The following is a 24,074-nucleotide window of genomic DNA, read 5'->3' on the forward strand; positions in this document are numbered from 1 at the left end:
CTCCATCCCGGCCTGGGTGCCTTAGAATGAGCAGTGAGCAGAAGAGATGGGGAGGGATGGGGCCCCGAAGGTTAAACAGTTGAGAGGTGGATGGAGCCAAGTGCATCCCCAAAGCCAGGAATGGGAATTAGCAAGGTGTTTTTGTAGAAAAGCAAGGGGACCAGATGCAATTGAGAAGAGGGTTCTTGTAGCAGGAATAGCTTAAAACTCTTGGGGCCAGGTTGTGTTGGGTCTTGATTACCAGGCTAGGGTGTTTGAACTTCCTCCTCTAGGTAATGGGGAGCTGGGTGATTTGGATTTTAACACACCTTATTTTGCTATCCTGGAGTGAGACTTGGTATTTAAGTGAACTACAGAGCTCAGAGGTAGAGTTGAGCTTGGTGTGAGGTTGAACTCCTACCTTGCATTTGAGCTCTTCCTCCCTCCCTCCCCGCTCCCTCCTGTCCTCCTCTCCTGGGCTCTCTTCCTTTCTCTCTCTGCATTTTTCCGATTTTAAAACTCTGTGCATTATATCTTTCTTGTAGTTCATAACTAATCCCAGGAATCTTCACATCAACTGGTGAGAAGGTCGGAAATGTGACAGGTTCTTTGTTTTTTTTCTTTTTTTTTCTTTTCAAAGCAGGATTAGGCAGGTAATTGTACATTCTGGACATAAAGGAAAGTGTCTAATTTCTTATCTCTGAGATTGTCGGATCCCATCCTTTTCAGCCAGAGACTTAATTTATGCTGTCAGGGTTACCATGGACTAGTCCATATGAGGCTCTAATTTGAGTTATCCATGGATCCCATTCTCTTCAACCCTCATAAAACAATGGTTTTCAACCAGGGAACAATTTGCTCCACAGGGGACCTTTGGAAATGTCTGGAGACATTTTTGGTTGTCACAACTTGGGTGAGGATGGAGGGTAATGAGCTATTGGCATTTAGTGGGAGGAGACCAAGAATGCTGCTCAACACCCTACAGTACAGCCCTCTCCCAACAAAGAATCATCTAGTTCAAAATGTCAGCAGTGCAGAAGCCTCTGACAGAGAAAGGAAGGCAGAGTGAACTGAGTATCCATGTGGATAGGTTAGGGATGAGGCAGGATAACTGATCTGAGGAAAGGTCCACAGGGAGCAACTGTTCTAAGGAGCATCTAGTTTAGAAAGACGACCAGAAATTTTTATTTCTATGAGTGAATACAATTTGCCTATTCTTAACTAGCTCCTCAATGGAAATATTAAAATTTTAGTGTATTGCTTCTCATGATAGTCTCCCAAAACTTGTCACTGGAAGCCACCACTTGTCAAGTGACTTGTGAAACCTGATGTAGTCATGGCTCCTGAAATGTGAATAGCTATTGTTATGTCTGGCTTTATTTTGAAGGCCCTTGTGGCTTTGACTCTAGAAACATGGGTAATAAATAGTCTTGGAAGGGAGCAGGCACCAGACTTCCATTTTGGTGAGGGAATATGTCTCACCTGAAGCATTTTTTTTTTTTTTCACCTGAAGCATTTTTATATCTGAGTAGTAAGTCACTAAACTTGATCCTCTTAGTAAGAAAGTGGTCGATCATTAACTGCATTTGGAGGAGTGGAGACTCTGATCCCAGTGGTTCACTGGGTTTGTAATGTCTCTCACAGATTGGATGGTCTTCCTCTCTCCACAGGAAGCTCTTCCCACCAGGCTTGGTCCTCAACCTTGTCCTCTCTCCTGTCTGCACTCATTCCCTAGTGTCCTCATCCAGTCCCAAGGCATTAATCCTCTTCATAGGCCAGTGGCCCTTCATGCTCATGGGCAATCCCACCGCGTTGTCCTGCTTCCCTGAAGGACCATTTCACATCTTCCTTCCCCTCAAAACTCCCCCATCCACTTCCCCATCACTCTGCACAGATGACCTCGTTACCTATTTTCCTGAGAAAACAGAAGCTCTCAGGAGAAGCTTCTATAGATTCCACGTCTCAGCATCTATGTCCTTTTGTTCTTCTTTCCTTCCAGTCATCACGATCCAACTCTAGAATCTTCTCTTCTGTATACTTGGATATCATCTGCTTTCTTTCTCCTGAATTTATACTTTCCCACCCTTGCTCACTGGAATCATTTCTATCAGCTGATACACAATATATTCCATATTTGTTTAAAAACAATCTTCCTTGACTCCACATTCCCCTCTAGCAATTGTGCCAGTTTCAGTTCCGCTTAACAGCAAAAAAAGTTGCCTCCTCACCCTCATTGTTTCCAACATGTCTCTCCTGAACCCTTTTACTTACACTTTCATCCCATCAAACCAGGAAAACCTACTCTTATCAAGGTCACCATGACCTCCATTTGGCCAAACCCAATGGTTGATTATCAGACCTTATTGAGACATTCAGCCCCATCCACTGGGGGTGTGCCCTCCTCCTTGACACTCTTTCGAGACAGCCTGGGACAGCATGATTGTTTCCTTAGTGGTGAAATGTCTTCAATCCAGGGAAGGTTTAGAATTAATTACAGACATGAAATAAATCAGACCACAGTATCGTTTTTTTTAATGTTAAATTTGGAAATAATCTGTGTGTATTTGATACTTTAATACTTGTGATATGTAGTACTTGTCAAGTTTAAATGGATTTGGCATGTTGGAACACACAATGATATACTCAGAGACTTTTGTAAGAGGCTTACAAAACTAATTTTGTAATTGATGACAAAATTTTCAACTGGTTACACTACATTTATAAGTTTAATTTTATTGGTTTTACAAGGATGACTAAAATAGGTTTTTTTAATTTGTTTTTTTTTTTTTTTTTTTAGTCAATTAATTCATAGTTCGTTAATTAACACAGAGGGTAAGAGCCAAAACCTAGATTCTGGAGCCAAACTATGGCTCACAAAGCAATTCAGATATTATTAGCTAATAATAATGACCTTGTGAGAATTACCCTTTGACCCTCTGTACCTCAGGTTTCCTGTGTGTATTTATATATGTATGTATATATATATATGTGTGTATTTTAAAAAGATTTTATTTATTTATTCATGAGAGACACACAGAGAGAGGCAGAGACACAGGCAGAGGGAGAAGCAGGCTGCCTGATGCAGGACTCGATCCCAGAACCCCGGGATCATGACCTGAGCCAAAGGCAGACGCTCAACCACTGAGCCACCCAGGTGTCCCTCAGTTTTCCTGTATTTAAGACAAGGATGATAATAATATGAGTTATCTGCTGGAATTTCTGTGAGAATTACAGGAGTTGGTGATGTAAATTGTTTAGAACAGTTTCTGGACATGGTAAGGGCTGTATTAGCTGTCATTGAAAAGCAAATCAAATATATTAAATTTATAAATGTAGTTAAAACCTTTAAAGTTGTTTAGTGAACCAAGTCTAAGCAGAACCAACCCTTAATCAAAGCCTCTCCTTAAAACCAGTGGTTAGAATTTCCCTTGGAAATCACATTATAAGATTTGTAAAAGTGACTTAAAAACTTGAAGGAAGAAGTAGGATTCTAAATTTGTTACTCCAATAAATCAAATATGGCTTACAAAAATAAGTAGCCCCAAAGCATACCTTTCTTTTTTTTTTTTTTTTTTTTTAAGATTTTATTTATTTATTCATGATAGTCACAGAGAGAGAGAGAGAGGCAGAGACACAGGCAGAGGGAGAAGCAGGCTCCATGCACCGGGAGCCCGACGTGGGATTCGATCCCGGGTCTCCAGGATCGCGCCCTGGGCCAAAGGCAGGCGCCAAACCGCTGCGCCACCCAGGGATCCCAAAGCATACCTTTCTTGAACAACAGAGTTGTCCTCTGGGGCATTCAAAAACTGACAAAGGCCAAACTAATCTTCTAGGAGCCCTCACATCTTGCGGTTGCCCCTGGGCTTTGGAAGCTTCTGTGGAGCAACCGCAGGCCCAGCAGTGAGGAGCCAAGCTTAGGGGAACCCGTAGTGTGAGGCAAAGCTGCCGAGCTGAGCCTGACCTCAATTAGCCAGTCCTCAACTGACCCACAAGTAAGTGAGTGCTTTACACATATTAACACATTTAATCCTTATAATAACTCTACAGTATGTATCTACTCTCATTCAGATAAGGAAACTGAGGCATGGGAAAATTAAGAAATTTGCCCCAGGCCACAATGGTCGCACTGTGATGTTTAAAATTCAACAAGTCTGACTTGAGTCCATGCTTAACGACACTTTGATATTGTTTATTCTAACATAATCTATGACATTTTTAAAAAATTGGGTTGTAGCCCACTACATGGATTTCATGACCCTGTGATTTTAAAAAGCTCCTCTGAGGAGTTTTTCTGTGAAAGCAAGAACTAAAAATCAAACCCTCTCTCAAGAATCTTAAAAGCAAAATTTCCATAGTCGGGTTGTGTTCCTAGAGCTTGTCATCACTGCCGTCTCCCGACCCCCCAAGAAAAAGCCCTCTGAACATGCTCCTTTGTGACTTTGGTGGTGAGGAGCTGGGCAGATAGAATAACATGGGCCAGACATTCTCTTCCCCTCACTCATCCACTTCCCCCCAACTCCCAGGTGCTACAGAATCAACAGGAATTCACAACTTCCTGATGAAAAGGAGGGACTGTCACCAGCATTCCAGGGGAAGGGATGGTGGCCTCCTCGCGTTCTCAGGAGCTCTTTGAGCTGTGGCCCCATGAAGAAGAGTGTGGGTCTCAACAGAAGAATAAAGTCTGATCCAAGCACAGCCATTTCTGAGGGGTCCAGACCACCCACCGGTCAGGGCAGAGAGAACCTCTAACAGTTTTAGAACTGGATTTGAAGTAGAGGCTGTAATGGCAGCGTTACAAATGTGAGGTGGAAAGGGAACCAGTTAAAACTCTCATTCCATCGTGTATATAAAAGGCCAGCCATGAGCGACAGAACAGTTCCTTGATTTGTTTTTGACATACTAGAAAAAGTGGGGTTTTTTTTTCCAGTTTTGTTGAGAAGTAGTTGATGTACACCACTGTATACACTTGAAGTGTACAGCATGCTGGCTTGATTTATGTATATTGTGAAATGAGTACTGCAGGAGATTTGGTTACCATTCATCATCTCATGGAGATACAACAAAAAGAGAAGGAAGAAAAATGTCCCCTTGTGAAATAAAATGGTAGAATCTGGGACACCTCGGTGGCTCAGTGGTTGAGCATCTGCCTTCGGCCCAGGGCGTGATCCCGGGGTCCTGGGATCGAGTCTCGCATCCGGCTCCCCACAGGGAGCCTGCTTCTCCCTCTGCCTGTGTCACTGCCTCTGTGTGTGACGAATAAATAAATAAAATCTTAAAAGAAAAAAGAAAACTGCTAGAATCTGGTTTCTTCATAACATTTCTCTATAAGTCATATAGCAGTGGTGACTGAAGACATCATGTCCTATGTTCCCTCCATAGTCCTTCTTTGTCTTGTAACTGGAAATCTGTACCTTTTGGCTGCTTTCCTCCAATTGCCGCTCATCTCACCCCTGCCTCTGGTCACCAGGAGTCTGACCTCTTCTGCTGCTGAGTTTGGGGGCTTTGTTTTTTAGATTCCACATATAAGTGAGATCATATGGTATTTGTGTTTCTCTGGCTCATCTCACCTAGCATAATGACTTCAAGGTCCATCCAGGAGGAAAAAAAACCTTATATAATTACAAGTTCCATGTGATAAGGAAATAGAAACACAACATTCAGGTTTACATATATATGAGCCTCAACTCAAAACTAGTATCGGAGTGTTGACTTAGAGGGGGAAGAAAGTTAAATGAGGGCAACTGGAAGCATGTGGAAGAGGTGCTTTATACAACAGTCTTTCAAAATTTCTCCTATACTCTGAATAGTTTAAGTAATAAGAAAGTAAGAAACTGCTGCCCTGTGTCTTTCCTCCCAGGGGTTGTTTCAGGGATTCTTTAAGGCAGTGGATTACAATCCTGCTATAGTTGAGAGATTGACAAAAAGCTTCCATACTGTACTTAATCTCGTTTTCTCTCTCTTTTTTTTACTTTTAAAAAGAAAAACCCGGAAGGATCAGATTTGTGCAAATGAGGGTATGCCAAGAGAGTGGTCAGTTTGGCTTTATGACCTTATGGAGGAAAATTCATGACCCTACGCATATGTATACACACAAACATACACATACACACACATATACACAGATCCATACATATATACACAAACATGTAATATATACAGATACGTATACTCACATCCTGAACCAGCAATGGAGCTTTGTTTTTCTTGCAAATAAATATTATTTTTTCTCTAAAAAACATTTTTTTATGCAAAATAGCACTCGTTCATTTTGGTGTTAACCATCCCCAGAGTCCATAACGGTATTATTAACAATATAATAGTCTCACACTGGTTTATGTTCTCAAATTACCTTTCCACCATCACCCAAATGGGGTAAGTTTCTCAAATTTCTTTTCCACCACCAAATCTTCCCCCACCCCCTCCCTGTAATCTCGGGGGTGTGACTCTGTTGTACCCCAGGTACAATAAACTCCACCAGAGCAACAACTGGTTGGTGTTGGGGACTGTTCAGTTCCAGCCTACAGTCAACCATTGACAAATTTTTGCTTCCTTTTTGTCCCTGGACGATCTTTGTTTATCCCAGGATCTAATTAATAAATTAAAAATGATACTGTAGCTGCTTTTTAAAAAATAATAAAACTCAAAAGAGAATGAATAAAGCACTCTGATTGCCAATTAATTGATCTGCCCATTTTTACCAAGTAATTTTACTAAATAATTACTTTTACTAAGTAATTATGCATGTCCCACCCACTGTGGAAGACACCAAGGGGGAGATCCCTGTATGGGATTCGGGAGATATCTTCATTTTAGTTTTGGGAATTTTTGTCTTGAAATGATTTCAAACTTAAAGAAAAGTTGCAGGAAGAATTCAAAGATCCTGTATGCTCTTCCTCTAGATTGCCCAACTGTGAACAATTACTAATTGTTTTTGAAATTCTGCCTTTGTATGTGCCTGCATGTACGTGTACTACTTTTTTCTGAACCATGGGAGAGTACGTTCAGACACGATGCTCCTTTACTCCTAAATACTGTGGCGTATGTTTCCCAAGAATGAAGATATTATCTTACAGTACAGTTTTCATATTTGCAAGTTGAAACTGATACCATATTATTTTCTGTACAGTCCTTATTTGAATTTCACCAGTTGTCCCAATAATTTCCTTTGCAGCAAAAACAATTTATTTTAAAAAAAAATTATTTTTCTGGTCCAGGCTCCAGTCCAGAGTGGCAAGTGACATTAGTTACCATGTTTCTTTAGTGTCCTTCAATCTGTTAGTGTTCCTCAGATTCTGTGTCATAGCCCTGACATGTTTTAAGAGTATTGACCAGTTACATTGTAGAATGTTCCTCAGTTCCGGTTTTCTGAGATTCCTCATAATTAGATTCAGGTAATGTATCTTTGGCAGGAACAGAACACAGAAGTAATACTGTGTCTTTTCACTGCATGTTATAGGACACATCATGTCAATTCTGATCCTTGTGGTATTAACTTTGATAGTGATGACCAGATTTCTTTATTATAAAATAACTACTTTTATCTTTGTAATTAATAAGTAATTTGTGGCAGGTACTTCCTCATCAAACTTTCACTGACTAATTTTAGAATCCAACTGATGATTCTTTCTGAATCAATAACTATGACAGTTTCTAAATGATGAGGATTTTCTCTTTTTTCCCCTAGCTTTACCATGGTCCATTGGACAAATAAAAATTGTATATACAGGATGATGTAGGGTTTTTTAGATTTATTTATTTATTTTAGAGAGTGGAGGAGGGGCAGGGAGAAAAGGAGCTGAGCAGGAGCCCAACATGGGACTTGATCCCAGGACCCGGAGATCCTGAGTCAGATGCCCAACTGACTGAGCCACCCAGGTGCCCCAACTTGATGTTCGATATACATATGCATTATGGAATGATTATCATAATCAGGCTAATGAACACATCTATCATTTCACATCATTACCATTTGTGTGTGTGTGGGGAAAGCATTTTAGATCTACATTCTTAGCCGTTTTCAAGTACATAATACATTATTATTAACTATACACACCATGCTGTACACTGGGTCTCCAGAACTTTTTCATTCATCATATAACTGAAAATCTGTACCCACTGACCAACATCTCTACTCCCCTTAACCTCTCAGCCCCTGGTAATCACTATTCTGCACTCTGTGACAATAAGATAAACTTTTTTTCAACTTTTTCTTTTTCTCTTTTTTCTTTCTTTCTTTCTTTCTTTCTTTCTTTCTTTCTTTCTTTCTTTCTTTCTTTCTTTCTTTTTCTTTTTTAAGATTGCACATAGAAATGAAATCATGAAGTATTTGTCTTTTGGTGCCTAACTTATTTCACTTAGTATAATGTCTTCCAGGGTCACTCATGTTGTTGCAAACAAAAGAATTTCCTCCTTCTTCAAGGCTGAATAATATTCCACTATATGTATGTCTATATGTGTATTTATATACCCACAGTTTCTTTATTCATTCATCTTTCGATGGATACTTAGATTGTTTCCGTATCTTGGCTATTGTGAATAATGCTGTAATGAACATGGTAATGAAATATATCTTTAAGATAGTGATTTTTTAATTTTGTTTGGATATATACCTAGAAGTAGATTACTGGATCATATGGTATTTCTATCAGATGAAAAGGCAATCCATAGAATGACAGAAAATATTTGCAAATTATATATCTGATATGGGTCAAATATCTATAGTATATTTAAAAACTCTCGGGATCCCTGGGTGGCGCAGCAGTTTACCGCCTGCCTTTGGCCTGGGGCGCGATCTTGGAGACCCAGGATCGAATCCCACATCAGGCTCCCGGTGCATGGAGCCTGCTTCTCCCTCTGCCTATGTCTCTCTGCCTCTCTCTCTCTCTCTCTCTGTGTGACTATCATAAATAAATAAAAATTAAAATAAATAAATAAATAAATAAAAACTCTCACAACTGGACAGCCCAGGTGGCTCAGTGGTTTAGTGACACTTTCAGCCCAGGGCCTGATCCTGGAGACGTGAGATTGAGTCCCGTGTCGGGCTCCCTGCATGGAGCCTGCTTCTCCCTCTGCCTGTGTCTCTGCCCCCCTCTCTCTCTCTCTGTGTCTCTCATGAATAAATAAATAAAATCTTAAAAAAAAAAAAACCTCTCACAACTGAACAACATAACGACAAACAACCCAATTACAAAATGGATCTGAATAAACCTTTCTCAAAAAAAGTTATACAAATGGCCAAAAAGTGCACAACCTCGTTAGCTATCATGGAAACCCTAATCAAACCCTCAATTATTTCATACTATGATTACTATAATAGTAATAATAATGACATGATAAGTGTTGATAAGGATGTGGAGAAATTGTAACCCTTATACATTGGTTGCTAAGTTGGTTGCTGAGCCACTTTGGAAAAGGGTCTGACAGTTACTCAAAATGTTAAACCTAGAGTTATACAATTCAGCAATTCCTATCCTAGGTATTCATCCAAGAGAATTGAAGACCTATGTCCACACAAGAAAGCATACATAAATGTTCACAGCAACAATGTCATTGTGGGACCCAGGAAATTGAACAAAATCCCCTACCCCTGGACAAGCAGAGCAGGACTGACTCTACTTTGTGCTGCACTCGCCTTGTGCTGCCTGCTTATTACTTAGGAGGGTGATGTGGAGGGTGATGTTATCCTTTGAGGTCATGGACCCTAAATGGTGCACATCACATCCGCCCAAATCACTTGCCCACATTCCATCAGTTGAAAATTATTCTGTATCTCATTTAGGTGCAAGGGATGCTGGAAAATTTAGTCGTTAGTGAAATAGTTATGTGTCTGACTAAAACTCAGAGGCTGTATTATCAAAGGACGAGGAGGAGGAGGATTGGTGGCAGGCCACAGGGGAGAAAAGAAAACAGATCGAGAAGACTTTGTATAGAATTCTGCTTTGATTTACTTCTCACTGTATGCACCATTTCGTATCCACGTCAATGATTTTGCTAGTTTTTTGTATCTTTTTTTTTTTAAACTTTTATTTATTTATTTATTTATTTATGATAGGCACACAGTGAGAGAGAGAGAGAGAGGCAGAGACACAGGCAGAGGGAGAAGCAGGCTCCATGCTCCGGGAGCCCGACGTGGGATTCTATCCCGGATATCCAGGACCGCGCCCTGGGCCAAAGGCAGGCGCCAAACCGCTGCGCCACCCAGGGATCCCAGTGTTTTGTATCTTTTAAGAACACCAGGGAACTACTGGTTACTGGTGCTCTACTGGGAGCATTCGCAGAGTTACATTTTTTAGCAGAGAAGCTAAAACCTCAGTGAATAACGAAGTCAGTCTACACTCCTGCTCCCACTTAGGGTGTAAGCATTTTAAAAAGTTAAGTACATGCCTAGGAGAGCTCAAAGAAACACAGTAACTGGATGCTCCCTCAGTGCATGACGCGGGGCTTTCATGGATTGACTCCTTTTCTATCAGTAATTCCGTAAATTCACTTGAAAATGGAACGGACTCATTTCTGTGCAAACCTAGAAACAGCAGGATCCCATCTTCTTCTCCAGCCCCGCAACCTGCCGCGTTCCAACTCAGACGTTGGCTTCGACATTAACACGACGATACATTCTGGATGCAAAAAGTACACCCCTGGAGCAAATTGCAAGTGTGGGACTATTTCCTCACCTCGTTTCCTCTGGTCTGAATGGCTGGTTCAGGTTATGTCGAAATGTGTATTGGTATAGCCAGCGACTCGGAGAACTGAGCTCTGAGCATTATGATCAATGCAAGGCCGACTTGATGACCCACAAGCGTAATATAATTTATGCGTTAATGTCCAAGCTCAATGAATAAAACAAATGTTAAGACATTACAGGCTACGTCAAAATGACTCTGAAAACCACAGGTCAATTTAACAATATAATCAATCAAAATCCATCAAATGGGTGGTTTAGGAAACGAGCTTACATAGGCCATAGAATGAAATGACTGAATGTGTCACCCATTAGCGAATTAGCGGTGCCTTGTGAGGACACAGGCAAAAAGAATGGTAAAACCAGGGGGCTCAAGAAGTCATCGTATATAGTCCCCCCATCTGGGGTCAGGTCAATACTTAACCTATTTTTAGCAAACTTGAGTAATGAGAATTGAACTGTTTTCCTCTGAAGTCTGTTCCAGGGTCCAATTAGGAAATGCTTTCGTATTCACAGCCACCATTGTGCTGCAATCTCAGCCCATTTCCTATAATTTGCTCCTCCATGGAGATGGAAAACAGCTGGCTATTTTTCCCCTTGTGATAATCTTTCTTGTTCAAAAACCTCTTGCACACTCAGTTCTCTCTTTTCCGCATTAAAAAACCCAGACTCCTTTGCCTGTTTTCAGACCCCTCTTTATTTTCCAGCTATTGTTGTGGCTTTTCTATGGATTTCTCCATCTCTTTTAAAATGCAAAGCCCTATACTGAGTGGTTTACAATGGCTTTGCTCCCTTTGAGGGACGCTGGAGGCTTGTCTCAATCCCAGTATCTCATAGTCCTGACCACAGGCTGTGTGTAAATTTTAGGCCTCAATGGCCTTCAAGTCATTTCCATGACCTGTAAACTGCACTGATTTTTCCCCAATAAGAATTCCATTCTGCATTTAGAGAAATACTTCTCTTGTTTGTCAAGGTGACTTAGGGCATGATTTCCCTCCACCAAAATGTTAATACAACCACCAAACTTGATGTCCTCTGTGACCAATAAATACATTCTAAATGAATTCCTCTAGCTTCAGACAAAGATTGTTAACAGCCCTGAACTAGTACATTTGAGTCACCACTGAACATTTCCTTCCACTGGCTGCTTCAGAGCATGAACAACTCTGCAAGTACAGTTGGGTTCACTTGGCTTACAGACTAGATAACTGTGGAGAGAGCAATAAAGGCTTGGCTTTGGGCCAGACCAGGGTTTTTCAATGTTGGCACTATTGATATTTGGAGCCAGAGAATTCTTTATTCTAAGAGACTGTCCTGATCATTGTAGGATGTTTAGCAGCATCCTTGGACTCTACCCACTAGATGCCGGTAGCAATCCCCTCCTCAATTATGACAATGAGAAATGTCTCCGGACATTGCCAAATGTCCCCTGGGGGGTGGGGTTCAAAATTGACTCCAAGTTGAGAACCACTGCTCCAGATGTTTGACTTCCCTTTCCAGAGAGAAAGCAAATTGGTTCAAGAAAATTTGCTCCCAACTAAACCTCATTATCTACTACCTAGCATCCCAGGAACGGCTGGACCGAGCACTCATCCTAATGCTGAGGAGGTTTTCTGTACAATTTCACCCTCTGGCATCAAGATGATCACCTTCACTTCTTAGATAAAGAGTGGCTGAACCATGCATGTAGTAGCACGTAGCCTCCCAAGGGGCTTATTTGAACCGAATCAGCCAGGATCCAAAGCCTCTGCTCTATCACCTAATGCAGCTTCTCTAGACAAGCGGACAATTTACGGTTTCCTGCAGTCATCCTCTCCTTTTGTACAAGACAGAGATTTCATCTTGCAAGAACTCTAGAGTCTTCTTTATAGTAAAATCTACCACCAATCCTCTGAGGTAGCCAAGGAGGAAATCTGGGTGGAGAAGCCCCCGCCAGGGCTGACCTTGAAAGACCTGGGTTTATTTTATTTGTGGAGATGGCAGTTCCCTTAAAAAGCTGTGTCTTTTCTTCCCCTCCCCGCCCCAGTCTTAAGAGTTTCACTTCCGCCTGGTACGGCTCTACTCACCCATCCTCATATCTGGTGTGGCCCTATCTGGAGCGTGGTGGCTCATTTGACTCTTCCCCACCGGTTTTCACCTCTTTCAGCCTACGGCTTCCACTGTCATTCCCAAAGCACCTGCTCACGTCTGGTCTCGGTTGATTCCCACCACACCCGTCAGGGATCAGGGTGCCCGAGCCACCTGATTCAACAGAGGGCCTGGGAGGCTCTAGATCACCCAGCTGGTCAGTGGCTGGAGATGGCCTGTAAGGGGTGGGGGGGGACCTCCTGGCTCATCTCCAGAGCTTGGAAAAGGGGACACCTGTTTTGCTTAAATGGCAGTGGCGTTCTTTTTGTAAAATCTGTGTCTTTGTACTTGTTCACATTGTTGTTTCAACATTTCTCCAAAGGGTTTGGGTTTCCTGGGCCCTACTTTTTTAATCTCACCGTCAAGGATGGGTTTTGCACTGGGTTGTCACACAAGCCACTAATAATGGCACGTCTACCTCCTTCAATAGTTCCCCATGGTTTTCCGTAAAGATGAGTTGATTTCTTTCTAAGTCACTTCCAGGTCCAAGGAAACCTGTTTCAGCTGCATCTATGCAAATGGTCTGTCCTGGCCCTGCAGCCCCAGCACCTCCTTGGCTTCACCCCCACCTCTGCAGCCACTAGAGATTTCCTTCCCCTTCTTTCTGGTGGTGCATATCCGGCTCAGTGCCACTGCCCCCCCAGCCCCCAGCCACTCCTCACCCGCTGGCTCTCCCCTGCGCCTATCTCACTGCACTGAAGCGGGAACTGGACAAAACAGCGCCGGCGAGCTACGGAGCCCTCTACACAGAAGGGTATTATGACCAATTTAGTATATGATGTGAAAAGGGCATCCTGTTCGCTCAGACCCTTTGTCCCTCGGATTTCGTTCCCATTGGCTTTTTCTTGCCAAAACCCTGAGCTCGAAGAACTGCACCTTCCTGCAGCCCATTTTCTTTATCTCGCTGATTTCTCTCCTTCCTTCCTCCGAACCCTGAATGTTATCATTCTGTGGTCATTTCCACCAGAGTTCCCCGGGCATTCTCTTCCAAGATGGGAGAAATGTGGATCCGTCTAGGGTCTGGGCACGACGCAGGAGAGAGGGAGAAGTCAGAGATGCAGGCGACAGGTCGACTAGGGAACGAGTCGGGGGGATGAGAGATGGGGTCCTGAGAACAGCGGTGCGGACTGAGGGGGGCACAGGAGGGGAAACGTGGATCCGGAGACAGGCAGGAGGCAGCTAAGGGAGAAGAACATCTCGACGTCCCCACCTTGTGCCGGAGGAGGCTCAGTGGGGTTGGATGCCCTGCGAGGCTCAGTGACCAGGGTTGGGGGGACAGGGGCGCTGGTGAGTGCAGGTTGTTGGTTTGGGGGCGGGTGTTTGGAAGAGAAAGCTTAGAAGGGGCTGAGTGCCTTGTGCATCCTGGGAGCTCTGCAGAATCCACTTGGCAGGAAGAACGAGAGCAAAGGGGGCTTGGACCGAGTTCTCAGCACCAGAGGTGAAGGGCTAGACGTTGAGGTCCAAAGCCTGGAGGTCAGAGTTTAAGATTTCTGACAGAGGACACTCTGAGGTGATGGTGATGCCAAGGCCCAAGCGGTGAGGCCCTGTCCCCAGCCATCTCACCCCGACACTGCCCTCCAGCAGGCTCCTTTTACCCCCACCCAACCCCACCCCGGCCTAGGCCTCCGGTGGGATGTGGCTCGGCCTCCTGGGTGCTGAAATTGCTCCATCCCGGCAGCCTTCTGGACAGAGAAGAACGTTCTAAGGCGAGTTCTTGGTGATTGTGGGGGGCTAATAGCATATATGTCTCCCCCAACTTGGACTTAAATTTGTACCGGAGGCAGGCAAGTGAATAAACAAGTGATGCCCCCCAGGGTCACACGATGGAAGCGGGAGGGCCCGAGGCCGCCGGGATGTCCTAGAGACGGAGGGCAAGAGTCCTCGGCTCTGAAGTTGCTGCGGCTGGGAATGTGCGCCCTGTGTCGCCCCAGCCGGTCCTCCCTCAGGAGAAGCCAGAAGTCTAGGCTTGTATGTAAAACAAGCAACACCTTGTTCCAAAGAACATTGGAAGCACCGTTTTGACCAGACCCCCTCTGATGGCTGAATTTTGTGCAAGGGTTGCCACTTTGCCCTGACGATGCTGTGGATGCGTGGAGGGGGACAAGGGGGAGGCTTGCTCAAAGCCTGGGCCCAGGCTTGAGGGTGTGTGGGGGGTCGCTGGGGGGATGCCCCTGAGGGAATTCCCTATGAAGGGTATATTGCCTCCCGCTTGGGCTCAGGAAACAGAGTTAATGACACATTTTTAAGGTGTTTTTTTTTTTTCTTTACACTAAACGTTTTATTTCTTATTTTCAACCCTTCAGAAAAGTCTGTTAAATAAGCACAGCCTTGGCTGGTGTGCTATTTTGGGAGATTGAGAGGTAGGCAGGAGAGGGGGTCAGCTTTCCCTGAGTGAGCCCCTCCTTTGGGAGGCTGTTCTGCATCTGAGGGGCTGGGGACTTGGACAGACGGCCAGAAGGCCGCAGGTGAGCGATGAGGAGCAGGAGGTGACAAGAAGCGGCTGAGAGCAGGCCTGAGCCTGTGGAGAGCCACAGAAAGTCCCCAGCGAGGACTGCCCCTTGGGAGGACCTTCCCCACACGCCTGCCTTGCGAGGTGGAAAAGCAGATCAAAAGAAAATGTTACAGCAGGATCCCTTTGGTGAGAAACAAACGGATGCTTAGACAACTTTGTGTGCGTAGAAACAAGGTCAGAAGAATACATACAAAATATTGAGTGTGGCCCTTATGAGATAGAAGGACAGGGGGTGAGTCGGTAATGTTTGTGTAATCCAGGGATTGCTCTTGCGGTGGGGTGTAAATGGGCTAAGACTGCGTCTGCTACTTCTTTTCTTATTCTTTTTCATCTTTATTTAAGTTCAATTTGCCAACACATAGTATAACACCCAGTGCTCATCCCATCGAGTGCCCTCTGCTACTTCACTGAATCGGTCTTCGCTTGGGCCCTGCGCACTTGGCACTGTTATTATCTCCCACTTTACTCTGGATGAGGAACAGGAGGCGCGGTCACACGGTTAGTTAAGGGGGTATCGCCCTTTCTGGAGGGGTCTTAAAAATGTTACAATGTTGTTTTTTATAAAGAGAGAAATGACCTTCACATATTTGAAAATTCATGTCATAAGCTTCTTTTTCCCTTCCAGGTTCAAAATGTCTCACCTGCTTCAAATCTAATGCAAACCCAAAGTTTTCTCAGCAGAAGCATCTAAGGTGAGTACACCTGCTTTCTTCTCTGTCACTCACAGTCCAGACCCTGTTCTTAGGCTTCGCTTCTTTCCCATTGATTCATTGGGTGGCATTTTATTAGGTGTCTAAAATCAGTGTTTACTACTCTCTTGCTTTTATTCTCCTGCTGCTAATCTCAATATATACATTATTATGAAAAAGAGGAGATCAAGATTGAGTTCTGATCATGTGTCGGGCGTGAGGCGAAGCACCTTTCAAAACACATCTTGTTTAATTCTCACACCACCTTATCAGTTAGGTGCTCTGATTAGCCTACAGATGGAGATCATGAGGCACAGAGAAGTTAAGTCACTTTGTCAAAACCACACAGCAAGTGAATGGTGGAGAGCCAGGATTCAAACTCCAGTCTGTCTGACTCCAAATGTTATGCTTTGAAAGCGGACACACTACTGCTAGCTCTACCCGTGGTTCAATATCGTAAAGGAATGAACAAGACTCCTTTGTCCTGCACTCAGAGTATGTGTGGACATCCTTGAAGCATCAGGCTGCCTGCTTTCCCTGTCTGGGTCTATTACTTTTGGCTGAAAACCATGGCAACCTGGAATAACCCAGGCCCCCTCAGCCCACATTCTTGGCATGTTTGCCAGGCCACTATGTCTCACTTATGCTGATTACATCATTACCCTGGTCCTGAGCTGAGAAGTCAGAACCTCCTTCTTCTCACATTTATGTGTAAAACTTTTCAGTCGGCCTGTCCACATGAGTTTTCCTCTGGCTTTCTTTTCCCTTTGCTCCCATTCTGGCCCTGTCCTAACTTCCTGCATCTCTTCTGGAGCTTGGTTTTCCTTCCGGCTTGGAAAACCCGGGGCTGACTTTGATTCGAAGCCCTGTGCTCACTTGGTCTGTGAAGCTACTCCTGGAGCCACTCTTCCCTTTCTTTGGGATGCAGAAGCCTTCTCTCAGATCACCTTCCTATAGAGGAATTAGAAACATTCTCCTCCAAACCACTTGTACGAGGAGACACGTAGGGCATACTTACGCCTTCTCCTTTCTGCTCAGAGATCTAAAGTTCCTCCTGGTGTGCTTGTTCTAGTTAAGACTGGGCTGTATCATTTTGGCAAATATGGGACGGAAGGCGGTTAATATTCTAGAGGAATACATGGAGATAACATGAAGGTGGGGCTTTAATTAGTAGCCTTCCTGACTCATTGAGTGATTGGATTGCCCCCCCCCCACCACCACCACCAAGCCCTCTGGTTTTCTGTTCCTCTTCTCTGGTGGGAAAAGTTACATTCTTAAAAAAAGACTCCTTTAAATGGGCCAAGAGCACTTCTCTTTTAGATCCTAAAGACCCCATCCCTAAACTGAGAACTACCAGATACAATGGGAAGAGTAAGGATCAGGACACCAAAGCTGTAGAACTGGTTTTGCTGGCCAGCTGTGTGTTCTGAGCAGCCCTTTAAGCCCTCTGCACCTGATCTCTTTTTATGGGAAATGCGAGGTACAATCCATACAGTGTTGCAAGGCAAAGTGATTTAGTCAGCACCAATGGCGACACAGGTGTAAAGTCATAGTCTTCCATCAGGTTTCCAATCTTGAAGGCCTATGCTTGAAGTAAAACCATCCAAACTGATCTCTTGACTTCCAGGAAGGAAGTCAAATTCCTTAAGCAGTTGGTTTTAAGGGTGGAAGGTATACTAGCAACAAGGCGCTGATGGGGGTGCTTGAGATGCCTTGGCTCCATCGGTTCATGATATGGACAGTTGCTTTTCAATCTTAAAAGTGCCATGCGAGTGCACTTTCAAGACCCTGCCCTCCACACCGCCCCCCCTTTTTTTTTTTTAAAGATTTTATTGATTTATTCATGAGAGACACAGAGAAAGAGGCAGAGACACAGGCAGAGGGAGAAGCAGATGCGAGACTCGATCCCAGCGCCCCGGGGTCATGTGTTGAACCAAAGGCAGAGGCGCAACCACTGAGCCACCCAGGCGTCCCTCCACTTCCCATTTAATTGCTACTTTTAAATCCTTTCTGTATAGAAATTCCGAAATCACTGCAGGTCAGAGTCTATTAAATTGTGATGTGAAATTGACAAAAAAATTTAGGTAACATATGTTTCCATGTAAGATATCTATATGAATACAGCATTCTTTCAAGTAGATATTCATAATGATCGCTTTACAAAAAGTAGATATAAATCATGAGGAGCGTTTATAACAAAACACAGTGAAATTTTAGGCTCTTCCTCAGACTTACTCTCACACCAATGCTCAGCAAAACCCCCACTACTACACAACAGAAGCATCTCTTGTGTGATAAAGCCAAGAAATCAGCATAAGATGAAGAAGGCGTTGTTTGTCACAAGTCTATCAGGTAGGAATGCTTTCAACTGCAGGTTACAGAGGACCCAACAAAGAGTGGCTTAACCCGTATTATTTACTTAATAAATCCAGCATTGACTTCTATTCTTAGTGAAATCAAGAACTCAGACCTTTGCTTTCTTCTACTCAATCATTGTCTGCATGTTGTTCTTAACATTTATCACTTCATATTTGCAAGATGGCTGCCACAGCTCCAACTACCCTCTCTCTCATGAAAGCATCCCCATCAAGAAGGAAGGAAGAGTTTGTTATTTGGAAAAAAACAAGAAGGCAAAGGGCATCTGGGTGGCTCAGTGGTTGAGCGTCTACCTTCAGCTCACGGCGTGATCCCAGGGTCCTGGGATTGAGTCCCGCATCAGGCTCCCTGCAGGGAGCCTGCTTCTCCCTCTGCCTGTGTCCCTGCCTCTCTCTGTGTCTCTCGTGAATAATTAAATAATACGCTTAAAAAAGAAAAAGAAGAAGAAGGAAGGAAGAATGAGGAAAAGCTACAAGATACAGGAACTTTTACTCCATGTGACCTTCTCTGGGAGGAAAATCTTTCCAGAAGTCCCCAGTAGATTTTGCATTTTTCTTACAGCCCAGATTTGAGGTTGGCATGTCACCTCTAGTCCAATTATGGGTAAAGAAGGAAAGGGCTTCCATCATGATTCATCTCCAGGGCTGGGCGAACTACAGTCCTAAGTGGCTGTTGGGTAGACAACTAACAGTCTTAGCCACAACAAAGCAATCCAAATGTGGGTTTACAGAAAACAAGGACTTTGGGTTAAGTGAAAGCACACATTTTTCAAATGTAAAGTAGATGTATGCTTTATTCATGAGCTAGAAAATAAGAAACAAATGTACAAAAAGATGTACTGGGATATGCTAGGCGGAGAGTACCTAGATCACCTTAGCAGAGTGAGTCTATCTTCTCTTTTGAGCAGGTGAGACTTTGGAGTGGGTAAGCCTTACTTAAGTGAAGCCTATGGAGACAGGAAAAGTGATAATTGGCAAGCCAGCTATTATGGAGAGATCTTTATGGAAAAGAAGTGCCGTATCAACTGACAGGCCTCAAACAAAAATGATAACTATGGTCGAGGGCAGTGGATGTCTGCTTGGTAACCATTTCTTTGAGGATCTGCCTTTCCGTCTTCCATGTGAGGCTCTGCTTTACAACCAATCCCAATACTCCACCATCACAGCCTCTACGGTGGTCATATGATCCTAGTTGGGCCAGCTGAATTCTTTATCCTAGGCATGTGAACCTAGAGTAGAAACATGAAGAGAAAAATGCAGTTGGAGTGAAGCCATTCATGGTAATACCTACAAAAAAAAAGGACAGAGGTTCCTGCTCTGGTCATTCCATCTCCAGTCATTCCTAGGGTTTAATTTTTCAGCTACTTCTACTCATTTATTCACCCCACCAATCTTTCTGAGCATACCATGTTTGATGGGCACTGTCCTGGGGTCAAGAGATAGAGCCACAAACAAGAATAACAATGTCCCTGCCCTCATGGATCAAGCAGTCTAATGAGGAAGACCAATGACAAACAAGTAAACAAGATAATTTCACACTAGACAAGTGCTACAAAAGAAATAGGTAGGGTGATGTGGTGGAGACCAGCTGGGGAGGCTACTTCAGACTCATGGTCAAGGAAGATCTCCATTAGCTCCTCAGGATCCTCCCAATTATCCTCTTTTTTGTTTTATGCAACTAAAGTCCGTTTCTGTTGCAATCAAATGCTCCTAGTGGACACTTGGAACAAAAGGAATTCATCAGGCCCTCTCATAGCCTGGAAATGCTAGACTCTAGACCATGAGGTTTTCTTATTCTGAATCCCTATGCCCAAACAACCTCTTGATAACTAATTTTACTTACCAGGGGAAAGATCTAGATAGTATATTAACATACATGTACCATTAATCTAGGGAGAAGATGTTCTGAAGGGCAGTTGGCAGTTTTCTTGCAACTGCATATTCATAAAGGAGCCTTCTGGTACAAATCTGACTTGTCTGAGGCTGCAGGATGAGTCAGTTCTCCCAGGATCTGATCTCATCCCTAGATGGGATGATGGCTTCAGACAGAACTGAGAGGCCAGAGCTAGACCTGGCAATGCAGCAAGGTACCATAGCCTGTGGAGGCTGGCTTCGAGGGTCTGCACATCTTATCCATCATCTTTAATGTTGGAAGTAGTGAATTTTGAAGTCATCTGGGCCCCATGGTATTATTGGAGGAACCTAGACCTGATGAAGTGAGGGCTGGCCAAAGGTCACACAGCTTGTTAGTATAAGGGGCCTGGCAATGTCCTAGATTAACAACTCTGGGCAGTCGTGCTTCAGTGTTTACCTGGGTCAGGAGCCAATATATTTTCAGCTTGGAGTCCCATCCATGAACCCCAGCTACTACAATCATGGCACAGAACACCTTAAGACAAAACATCTTTTATTCAATGTGTGGTGACCAAGGACCTACCATGTGGTGGGAGACGAGACTAGAAGAGTAGGTTTGAGCCAGATGGTGAAGAGCCTTGAATATCTGGCTGTTGGATTATGGACTTGCTCTTAGGAACAGGGCACCCCTGAAGATATTTGAATGAGGGAAGTGGTATGGTAAGATCTGTGTTTTGGAGAGTTGAGGCTGATGGGAACAGGAAAGAACTGAAGGTATTGGAGCAGGATTAGGAGGAATGAAAATGGTTCATGATCGTGAGAGATGATCAGGTCTTGAAGCAGGACAAGAACAGAGGAAGAACAGCATTGATATCGGTTGTAGCAATATCAATAGGCCTTGGGGGAAGAGGAGAGGGTGAGAGGGGGAGATCTGGTTTGGAGCTACCAGGCAGGTGAGGAGGAGGACCAGATGAGTAGTAGAGCTGGTGAGAAGAAGTTGGGGTAGAAGCGATGGCTTTCCTCTTAGCCTAGTTTATCTCAGGTGTCAGTGGAACACTTCCTCACATGCATAACCGGCAAGCCCCCTAAACCCTAATCTGTAATGTGGCCTCTGATGCTACACATAGAGAGGAGATGCTGTTCCTCAAAATCCAACTGAGGACAAATGGTAGAAATGAAAGAAGTGGAACCAAAGTGGTTTAACTAAAGCTCAGTCACTTTGGAGGGGCTGGTTAGGGGAGAGCAGAGGAAGGAGGAAGCCCCGCAGGAAGGTGCAGTTTCAAGCAAGCCAGGAACAGACTCAGGGCAAGAGTAACTCTACAGGGAGGAAGGGAGGAGATGTGCAGGTGTAGTGGAAAGGGGAGAGGTGGGGATGGGGGGCTGGAGTGTGGAAGTACTTCTCTGCTCTTCTCAGTTTCTTTCCCCAACTCTTAGAACTACGTGCCTAGTTGAATCCATGCACAAGGGTTTTACAATCAGGAGCCTGCTTGGATGGAAGCTGGGGGGCGAGGGCAGGGGGTGTCTCAGGGCTCACTTGGTGCTCATCAAGAGTCTTTTATAAGGCCACCTCTACCTTAAGCAATCTTGTTAGCCAAACGTAGAAGTTCTACAAGAGGTGCAGATATCAGACCTCCTCCTGGTCTTTTACTTTATCGTCTTCCTCCTCACTTTCCTCTTGGTTTCCCAGGTCAAAAGGGCAGAACTTCCTGTCTGAATTTTAAAGCCTCTGTCGCCTTGATTTTGTTCCTGGCTCAGTGGAGATGAATTCCAAGTTGAAGACAAACAATCGTGCCTTGTGAACAGTCACCGTGTGTTGAAAAGACCCCAAGTGCTTTTTCTTTGCAAACCTGTCTCAGGGGGAAATTCTCAGTGGGGGGAGGGCAGTTGTGCAAACCCATCCTGGAAGGAGGAACTCAATCACTCCGGGAACGTAATTTTCTAACTCAATTTCATAGAAGTCAAAAATGCCTAATAAAAAGGAAGCCAGGTTGATGGCAAAGAGAGAACGAGCATTCCACAAAACAGACACTCCCTGAGCTGCAATATTTCTTGGTATTAGAAAGGTTGCGCATACACCGTTGGTGCTGGCTGGCACTTGACCCTGGAGATCACAGCTGGCCAGGTCGCGGTCTCCTCGGAAGCTCAGAAGGTGCAGCCTGAGGGCTTCCTGGGTAAACTGACGTTCAGTGTTGTGCAGACACACCGCAGGTCCAGCCTGTGCCTCTCACCTAGGTGGAAGCCCACCGCTACCTCCGAGCTCCTGGTTCTCAAATTACTGCAGAAAAGCAGAGGTCCTGGATTTAGGAAAGGAAAAAAAAAAGTATCTTGCAATTCCATTGTCAGTATGGAGTCTACCTCTGCTGCTGTAAGGACTGCCACCCCACAAGAAATATGCATTCGGTATAGATTCTGTTGAGACCAGACCTCTGTGTTCCTCTTGCCAAGTCTCTGAAGAAATTATTTTCCAGAAACTGATCCTCTTTTTTCCTTTGTTCCTGTTCAAAACTGCCCCCAAATCATGTATTTAGCATCAACAACAAATGCCATCCAACTGTGCTAGCCACTGATGTGAAAATTGTTTTTCAAAAGCCGAAGTGATTTGAAAATAATTTTTTCCCAGTTATTTGAAGTCACCTAGAAATGTCAATTCAAGGACAGATGTCACTGTCACATGGAGGTGTGTTCTTTTTACCTTTTAAAGTAAGTTTTAGGAATTACCTCTCCATGATACTATTTGGAGAGTCCTCTGCTAAAATATTTATTTAATTCACCCAATAACTATTTATCAGGCACTAATGTAGATGCCAATCCAGTGGTAATTATAAATAATAATTATAGTTAGTGTGTACTGAGTACTTTCTATGTACTCACTGTTTTCAGCATGATGTTAAAGGTTTATACATATTCATTAATTTACTCCTAAAACACTATAATGTAGATGCTATTAATTTACTATAAATCAGTACATATTATATATCAATATCATTTTTAAGTGAGGAAATGGGCACAGAGAGGTTATGATACTTGCCCCAACTCGCACAGCTAGCTAATGGAAGAGTGGGATTTGAATCCAGCAATCTAGGTTCAGAGCCGTGGCTTTTAACCACTTAGAGAACCCCTGCCCTCGTGGAACTTATGTCCCTAGTAATTCAAGCATATGCTGGTATTGGAGTCCATGCTTCAGACTAGGGGAACAAATAGAATAACAAAAATGAGCACCAGACTTTAAGTCACTCTAAAGATCTGGGCTTGAACCTTCAACAAACTATTTAACCTTTTGAGACTCAGTTTATATAAGAGCCAACATATGAGCATTTTCTTTGCGGACTCTGAAGCACACTATGTACCTACGAGGGATTGTGTCATTAATTGCTTCTGTCTGTGATGTTAACCTGTTATGCCATCAGCCTGGATGAGACCCTGGAGTTTGGAGAATCACTATAAGGGTTTAGAATAGCAATGCCAAGCTGAGCTCCTCTAGTCCTCCTTCATTCAAATTTTAGCTATGTGACTAGAGAACACTTTCTGCTCACACACTAATGCTTTTCAATGGGAAGAGAAGCTAAACTCAAATATGCTCAAAATTTTAAAATCATTAAAGCCAAAATGTCAGGTTCACCCTAGTTGACACCCATGTTAGTAACAAATCGTCCACATATCTATTAGTACAAAGTAGAGGACGGTTTTGGGCAGTCTCCATGTGGGACCAGGAACTACTTCTGTCTGTATTAACAGTATGATATTCACCATAGATGGTAGGACTAACCCCTGTCACCTATTGATAAGGACTTAGAAGATAGAGAGCTTTCAAAAAATCCATAAGCCTTTATTCAAAAACCTTTATAAACTAATCTTTGTTC

The 24,074-nt window shown here is 43.7% G+C and overlaps 1 long non-coding RNA gene across 1 annotated transcript in view; it reads left to right on the forward strand.

Moving 5' to 3' along the window:
• The window catches only part of LOC144282360 (uncharacterized), an 80,884-nt gene that overhangs the window by 51,061 nt on the left and 5,749 nt on the right, over nucleotides 1–24,074 (forward strand). The window contains exons 3-5 of the long non-coding RNA XR_013350778.1: nucleotides 15,639–15,794; nucleotides 15,922–15,988; nucleotides 21,902–22,914. This is a non-coding gene — a long non-coding RNA (uncharacterized LOC144282360). The remainder of the gene's footprint in view (nucleotides 1–15,638; nucleotides 15,795–15,921; nucleotides 15,989–21,901; nucleotides 22,915–24,074) is intronic.

Source organism: Canis aureus, chromosome 13, assembly GCF_053574225.1.
Source record: "Canis aureus isolate CA01 chromosome 13, VMU_Caureus_v.1.0, whole genome shotgun sequence".
Taxonomy (NCBI): Eukaryota; Metazoa; Chordata; class Mammalia; order Carnivora; family Canidae; genus Canis; species Canis aureus.